Source organism: Juglans microcarpa x Juglans regia, chromosome 5S, assembly GCF_004785595.1.
Source record: "Juglans microcarpa x Juglans regia isolate MS1-56 chromosome 5S, Jm3101_v1.0, whole genome shotgun sequence".
NCBI classification, from domain to species: domain Eukaryota; kingdom Viridiplantae; phylum Streptophyta; class Magnoliopsida; order Fagales; family Juglandaceae; genus Juglans; species Juglans microcarpa x Juglans regia.
The window spans coordinates 16,582,577-16,591,263 of record NC_054603.1 but is presented as its reverse complement, the minus strand read 5'-3'; positions in this window follow the sequence as shown (position 1 = coordinate 16,591,263).

The following is an 8,687-nucleotide window of genomic DNA, read 5'->3' as shown; positions in this document are numbered from 1 at the left end:
GCTTTTTTTTTTTTTTTTTTTTTTTAAGGGAGAGGAGTCTAAATATGTATGTGTTTATCTAATATCTGTGTATATATGCACATAAATAAGATGAGTTTTTGTTTTTGAGTTAGTCTACATACAGTCTCCAAATGAACAAAACTAGTCGCTTTACCAGATTAGGAAAGTTGCCCCCTTGTGATATGTTTTTCATTTTTATGTATTCATTCCCTTTGCCAAAGGAAAGAGAAATTGAAAGGACAAGGCAAAGAAGGAAAAAGGTTTGTGTATATACCCATAAAAGGTTTTTGGAAAGGGGAGAGGAGTCGAAATGTTTGTGTATGTATGTACATGTGTATATACCCATAAATCAGACGTTTGTTTTGGGGCCAAAAAACTAAAAGTCCTGCATGATATATTACAAATAATTATTTCTGTTAAATCCAAAGTTAGGGCCTTAAATAAAAGACTGCTTGATAAGGTGTTTGCGATCAGCTTGGTCAAATTTGAGTTCAGTTCAATTCATTTATTATATGAATCGTTTGTGAACATAAAATTATGATAAATTATTAAATGATACAATTTGGGCTCGTCGTATAAAACCCGACTATCTTCATGTAAATGCTAAAGTTGGTTGCGATTATATGACTAAATGAAAAAATTTATTTTATCATTATAAGTTTAAATTTGAATAAAAGTAAAACAATTGTTGACTTTATCTTTAACAATATTGAGTTTATCTAGAAGTCCTTAAGGTTGTTTAAATAAGTCAGCAACGTGAAAGTCGAATCTATAAAAGATCTGCAATTATTCAGAACAGAATCTGAACACAGATCAGTAACCACAGTGAAGAGTTATCGCGAAATGTTAGCAATCCATCAGGAAACGTTCTCGCGACTGTCTCTTCCTGTCAGCAGAATCTTACTTCAACTGGGACTTTTCTAGATCTAATATTTAAAAGGGATTCGGTTTTACGACTCTTAAAGGAGTTTGATTAAGGATCATTGAGATATTTCGTGCACTTATGAAGGGAAAATCTACTTGAGAATTTTCACTTTGATTTTCATCTCTCCGTAAGTGTGATCGTGCTCCAAGTGTGGAGGATCGTGTGATTGGACTTCTGCCCCTAAAGTTCTAGGAGGAAAGGTAATATTTGAAAATCGTCAGAGGTTCTGGCTGCTACCGCGGTAGAAGACAAACGGGTCGTTTGTCTGAGCAAGTAAGAGAGTCAAGTTTTAAAGGTTTTATAATTGATGAATACTTGTAATTGATTTTCAAATAATAAGATTGACTTTCCTGAGTTTGGCTGCCCCGTAGAGTTTTACCTTTAAAGAGTTCTTTAAAGGGTTTCTCTTCGAAACCAATCATTGTGTTAAACAAAGTGTTTGATTTACTTCAAGTATTTGATTTATTTAATAATTCTAATATTGAGATCTAACCAATTTGTTCAAGTAAATTGGTAGGTAATTTAGTGAAATCACAAGAGTACATTGGAAATTTCAATTGGTATTAGAGCCAGTTACTCATTCGAGTATGATCCGGGCCCCTGCAATATGTCATCATTAACTACCCCACCACACTTCAATGGTGAAAATTATGCATATTGGAAAGTACGCATGCGAGCCTTCCTCAAATCATTGGATGAACGAGTGTGGCATTCCGTTGAAAATGGATGGACTAAACCACCAACAAGTATTGATGCTTGGACAAAATATGAGATCAGGAACTATAATTGGAATAGCAAGGGACTGAATCCTATATTCATGGCTGTATCTCTGGAAGAATTTAAGAGAATCTTCATGTGTGAGGTTGCTAAAATAGCATAGGATATTCTGGAGGTTACGCATGAATGAACAAAAACTGTGAAAAATTCAAAATTACAATTGTTAACCTCTAAGTTTGAAGAGATTAAAATGTTGGAAGATGAAAGTTTTTATGAGTTTTATGCTAAACTTAATGACATTGTTAATTCCAGGTTTAATCTCGGAGAAAAAGTTAAAGATTCAATAATTGTAAGGAAGATACTGAGGTTCTTACCTGAAAGATTTTGGCCTAAAGTCACTACTATTGAAAAAAGCAAAGACTTGGATGTAATAAAGGTAGAAGAGCTGGTCAGGTCTTTACAAACGTATGAGTCTTCACTTCCTCAAGCAAGAAAATGTAAGTCCATTGCCTTAAAAACTATAAAAGAAAATCACGAAGATTCTTCTGATGAAAAAAGTCTAAATAATGAGGAAATAACTTTCATTGCAAGAAAGTTCAGAAAATTCATGTTTAATAAAAAAGATAGTGGTAAACAAAAACGAGGAAAATAATTTTCTAGTAATAAAAATGAATCTGAAAATTGGAATAAAAATAAAATTGAAAAAAAAAAAGACAAAGTGAAGTGTCATGAATGTTCGGGGTATGGTCATATAAAAATTGAATGTCCAAATTTCAAAAAAAGTAAAGGAAAAGCATTGAATGTCACACTTAGTGATAGTTCTGATTCTGAAAATTCATCATCTAATAATAAAAAATCTTTTATGGCTTTTTTCACTATTGTGAATGATTTTGCTGAGGTTGAACTAACAAAAGCTGAAAGTAAATGTGTTTTTAGTGATTCGGATGTAGCACTTGTCGAAGCTGATCAGGATTTGAGCATATAAGAAGCATATAATGATATTTGTGAAGAAGTAGTCAAATTGAAGAAACTCAACAAGAAGCTGTACAATAGACTTACTACTGTGGAGAGTTAGAAAAACAATCTCTCGGAGGCACTAAAAATTGCTGATGTTGAGGTATCAAGATTAAATGATCAAAAGGTTGCACTGGAAAAAAAATTGAAAAAATTTCAAGAGTGCAAGCAAAAAACAGCAATACAGAAATTAGAAAAGGTGTTGAGTTTTCAGAAGTTAAGTAATGACAAAATTGGCCTAGGATATACAACTTCAAAAAGGAAAGAAAAACTAGCTTCAACATCCGCTGCCATTAACTCTAAAGATATAGTTTTTGTTAAAAGAAGTCAAGATAAAAATATTCAAAATCATCATTTACCTAAATCAGTATATTTAGCAAATCTGCATGATAAATCAGCCACGAAAATGATGAAAAGTAAATATGATGATCAATTTATTCCTACTTGTCATAATTGTGGAGTTATTGGTTATATAAGACCACACTGTTTTAACTTTTATCAAGTGCAGAAAATGAAAAGTAAAAGAAATACAAAAAGGAGAAGGAAGAGTCTAGAGAATCAAATTGATGAAATGAATCAACAGATAAACTTCTCAAGTATCAAGCTTGGTGAATTAGCTTATTTTTGCTTCCAAAATAAAGATAAGAGCATTCAAAGCAATGAGAATGAAAAAAACAAGTCAATACCCAAGTTAAAATGGGTGAATAAAAAAGATGTCGTGTGCCTTGTTGCTCACACTACACTTAGATCATGGAAGATTATCTATGGTGTAACACCCCGTATTTTAGTGTATTTTCACTGAAGGATTATTTTTAATAATTCAAAATTTTATTCTCTTATTTTATAATTATCGGATATTTTAAATGGGTTATTTTATGATCTTTAAATTGTAAAAATTAAATTGTTATGTTTTCTTAATATTTATTTATTGTTATGCATTTAAATTGTTCTTCTTTTAAATTAATTGATTGTTGGATTTAATTATTTTATTTGCATTGTATCATTACGTTTAAATTATTTTAATTGACTTGCGGTTTTAAAATCTTTTCCGTTGGATCATTTTTGTGAACCAAGATGTGAGGATTGGACCTCATTTTTTTCCCTCCATTTTTCTCTTTCCTCTTTCTTCTTTTCTTTTTTTCCTTTCTTTCTTTTTTCTTTTTCTTTCTTTCCCTGCTGCTCCCTGTGCGCGTGACACACTCTCCCTCTCTCTCTCCCCGTGCGTTGCTTCTTCCTCACCCAACCCGCCGCCGTCGCACCGCCCCTCCCATCAACTTCCCCACCGGCCGGCGACCACCTCCCTCCATTCTCAACTCCTATCGCGCCGCCGTTTGCCCCCACGAGCCCCTCCAAGCCGCGGCGCATCTTGAGCTCCAGCGCCGCCGTCGCGCCACCACCGGCTACCATTTCTTCACCACTTCATCCTTGACCTCCTAGCAATCCAATGGACCCAACCCCAGCTCCGATCCGTCACCGGTGAAGCACATCCAACCCCATTTCCGATTTGGGTATTTTTGACCTAAAACCACCATTTGCGCCGCCACCCACGGCAAACCACCACCACCATTGGCTTCACCGACCTCTCTAGGCCCTACCCTATCAATTTCGGGTCTTAGTTTGTCTCCGTTGAAAAGTGAGTTTTTGAGACCCACGGCCACAGTATATTTTACACTGTTACGTTGCTGAGCCACCACTTCTTACAGCTTTGTGATCCTTCGAAAATTATTATATAGCACTGTAAGTATTTTTCCAAAGAACTTTCATGATTTAAATGTATTTTTGCACTAACACATATTATTGTGATCAGGTTGGACATGCCGGACTGAGTCCGAGGAGTTCGGGGGTTGGATGGATTATGGACGGAGTTGTGTGTTTGGTTGGTATTGTGAATTGTTGGTTGTTGTGGTGTTGTTTTATGTATATGGCATATTTGCACGCATGTTCATGTTTGTAAATGAAAACTGAGTTTTCACATGATTGCATACATGTTCATGTGTTTATCTGAAAATTAGATTTTCATGTGAAATGATTTGAGTGTGTTTGAAACGACTAGATTGACTTGTTTGAGAAAAAGGGAAAGAGACTGTAGGGACGGTGGTAAGCAGGGATGGTGGTAGAGTCCCGCCTATGATTCCTCCCTACGGTGCATGCGGTAGGGATGGTGATAAGCAGAGATGGTGGTTGTGTCCCACCTGTGATTCCCGCCTACAATGCACGCGGTAGGGATGGTGGTAAGCAGGGATGGTGGTATAGTCCCACCTGTGATTCCCGCCTACAGTGCTCTGATAAGTATTCATGGTGTGTGATAAGTATTCATTTTGTGTGATAAGTATTCATTATGTGGAAAGGAACTGTAGGGATGGTGGTAAGCAAGGATGGTGGTAGAGTCCCGCCTGTGATTCTCACCTACGGTGCACGCGGTAGGGATGGTGGTAAGCAGGGATGGTGGTTGTATCTCGCCTGTGATTCCCGCCTACGGCGCACGCGGTAGGGATGGTGGTAAGCAGAGACGGTGGTAGAGTCCCGCCTGCGATTCCTGCCTACAGTGTCCGATAAATGGTTTGTTTTGTGTGAATCATTTTCTGGGAAAATGATAGACTATGTTTTTGGGCCAAAATGAGATTTTGGCGTATGTTGGAAATAATCATTTTTGGGGAAAAATGGTATTTTATGGCTAAGTGGATTTTGTCGTATGAATGCATGTTGGTTGCATTAATATATTTTTATCTCGTAATTGTTTGGTTTATACTTACCTGTGGTACCATTTTATGGTATCTCAAATTTTGATGCAGATGAGGATGACGAGCCTTAGCTTGGCTCTGTTGGTGGAGTGATCTGGGATTGCTCCTGTTTATCGAGTTTCATTTTTTATCAATTTATGTGTTGCCTTTGTAATATATTTGGGATGACTGTATAACTCTTTAAAGGTAATTTATTTTGAATATTTGTATTTAAATTTCTGGTACTTAGATGACTTATTTATATTATCCGCTGCGATTTTTATTGTGCACTCTTGCATGTTGCACACACTTGAGCACATTTCGTTGGGATGCGTGACCCGTGTTGTCATCATCCTGACGTCACGATTTCTTTGTTTTTGTACGTGGGAGTCGGGGCGTCACATATGGTATCTGGACAGCGCTTGTTCAAGACACATGTTTGGAGATAAATTTTTATTCAAGAAGGTTGAACCAACTGCTAGAGGCATAGTGACCTTTGGAGATGGGAGCAAGGCTGTTGTATAAGGGAAATAGAGTAGTGAAATATCTGGTTTACCTGTTTTACATAATGTCTTATTTGTTAATGGTCTTAAAGCTAATTTACTCAGCATTTACCAGTTTTGAACGATAATCTCTCTGTGCAGTTTTCAAAAGATGAGTGTAATATATACGATCAAGTTGAAGAGTGGATTTTAAAGGGCACTAGAAGCTCAGATAATTGCTATGGAGTCTCTTCAAGTTCAAGGTTGAAGTGTCATAGAACCTTACTCGATGAAGCTAAATTATGGCATCATCGTATTGGGCATATTAATTTTAGAGATCTATCAAAAATCTCAAAAAGAGAAGCTGTAAATGGACTACCCAAAGCCATCAAAGCCAAAAAAATAGTGTGTGGTGCATGTCAAGAAGGAAAGCAAACTAGAGCTCAACATTAGAAAATTACTCACATACTTACCTCTAAGCTACTTGAGCTACTGCATATGGACTTGATGGGTCCATCACAAACTGAGAGTTTTGGTGGAAAGAAATATATCATGGTGATTGTGGATGATTTCTTAAGATTTACATGGACCATTTTATTGAGAGAAAAATCTGAAACTTTTGATCTTGCCAAGAAGCTGTTTAAGAAACTACAAATTGAAAAGGAAGTTTCTATCTCTAGAATATGTGGTGATCATGGTAGAGAGCTTGAAAATACTAATTTCACTAGTTTTTGTGATGAACAGGGTATACATCAAGATTTTTTTGCACACACACATTACTCCACAACAAAATGGAGTGGTGGAAAAGAAAAATAGAACGATTCAAGAGATGGTATGAACCATGTTGAGCAACAAGAAGATGGAATTATACTTTTAGGGAGAAGCTATAAATACAACAAATCACATTCTGAATCAAGTGGTTCTAAGACCAGGTACCAAATATATACCTTATGGTTTGTGGAAAAATAAAAAGCCCACGGTAAAGTATTTTAGAGTTTTTGGGAGCAAATGTTATATCTTGAGAACTGAGAAAATACTCATAAATTTGAAAGCAAAAGTGATGAATGAGTATTTATAGGATATTCTCCAAATAGTAAGGCTTATAGAGTTTACAACTTACGAACAAAAACTGTTATGGAATCAATTAATGTTGTTGTGGATGATATTTCAGCAGAAACCACCATGCAAGAACTTGAAAATATGAAGGAATTGGTACAAGCTGTTGAAGAAGACTCTCAAGAGCAGGATGTAGAAGATTATACAGAAAAAACACCGCAAAACTCACCAGAAAAAGAACCTTCTTCTAGAGTTATTCAAAATCATCCAAGAGAGAATATTCTTGGTGATCTAGATGAAGGTATGAGACTTAGAAAAAGAGTATTAAATCAAATTTCGTTTGTGTGTTATTTGTCACAGGTTAAATCCAATAAGGTTGAGGAAGCATTGAATGATGAAAGTAGGGTCAACGCAATGCATGAAGAACTTCATCAATTCACAAGAAATGATGTATGGGAGTTAGTTCCTAGACCAGAAAATTGCAATAGTATTGGGACTAAGTGGATTTTCAATAACAAATCCGATGAACATGGCATCATTGTGAGGAATAAAGCAAGGCTAGTTGCACAAGGTTACACATAAGTGGAAGGAATTGATTTGATGAAAAATTTGCTCCCGTGGCTCATTTGGAATCTGTTTGCATTCTACTTGCACTTGCATGCCATCTAGACTTCAAATTATATCAAATGGATGTCAAAAGTGCATTTCTAAATAGACTATTACATGAAGAGGTATATGTTGAACAACCTAAAGGGTTTACTAATCATCTCTATCCTGATTGTGTGTACAGGTTAAAAAGGGCCATCTATGATTTAAAACAAGCTCCTTATGCTTGGTATGAAAGGTTAACAGCTTACTTACTTAAGCATGATTTCATTAGAGGACAAGCTAATAGGACTCTTTTCATAAGAAGATCAGATAAACAACTCTTAATTGCTCAAATTTATGTTGATGATATTGTCTTTGGAGCAACACTAGAGTCTCTTGCACATGACTTTGCAAATGAAATGAAATCTGAATTTGAGATGAGCATGATTGGTGAGTTGAATTTTTTCTTGGACATTCAAGTAAAACAAAGTAAATAATGAATTTTTATCTCACAATCTAAGTATGCAAGAGATCTTGTTAAGAAGTTTGGAATTGAAGGAAAAAGCAATGCTCGCACTCCTATGAGCTCTTCAGTAAAAATCAGCAATGATTCTACAGGTAAAAACATTGATCCCACTCTTTATAGAAGCATGATAAGAAGTCTATTATATATCACAGCAAGTAGACCCGACATAGTTTTTAGTGTTGGTGTGTGTGTTAGATTTCAAACTAATCTAAAAGAATCTCATCTTACAGCAGTAAAAAGAATCATAAAATATCTTAATGCTATTGTTGATTATGGGATATGGTATTCAAAATATACTAATCTAACACTTGTTGGTTATTCAGATGCTGATTGGGCTGAGAATGTTGATGATAGGAAGAGTACTACGGGTGGATTTTTTATGTAGGTGGAAACCTTGTAGCTTGGATGAGTAAAAAGCAAAATTTAATTTCTTTATCTACTGCTAAAACCGAATACATAGCTGCAGGGAGTTGCTGTACATAGCTTTTATGGATGAAAAAGATGTTTGATGACTATGGTTTTTCTCAAGATACTATGACAATCTATTGTGATCATTCTAGTGCTATCAATATTTCAAAAAACCCTGTCCAACACTCTAGAACCAAGCACATTAACATTAGACATAATTTTATAAGAGACTTGGTTGAGTCTAAAATAGT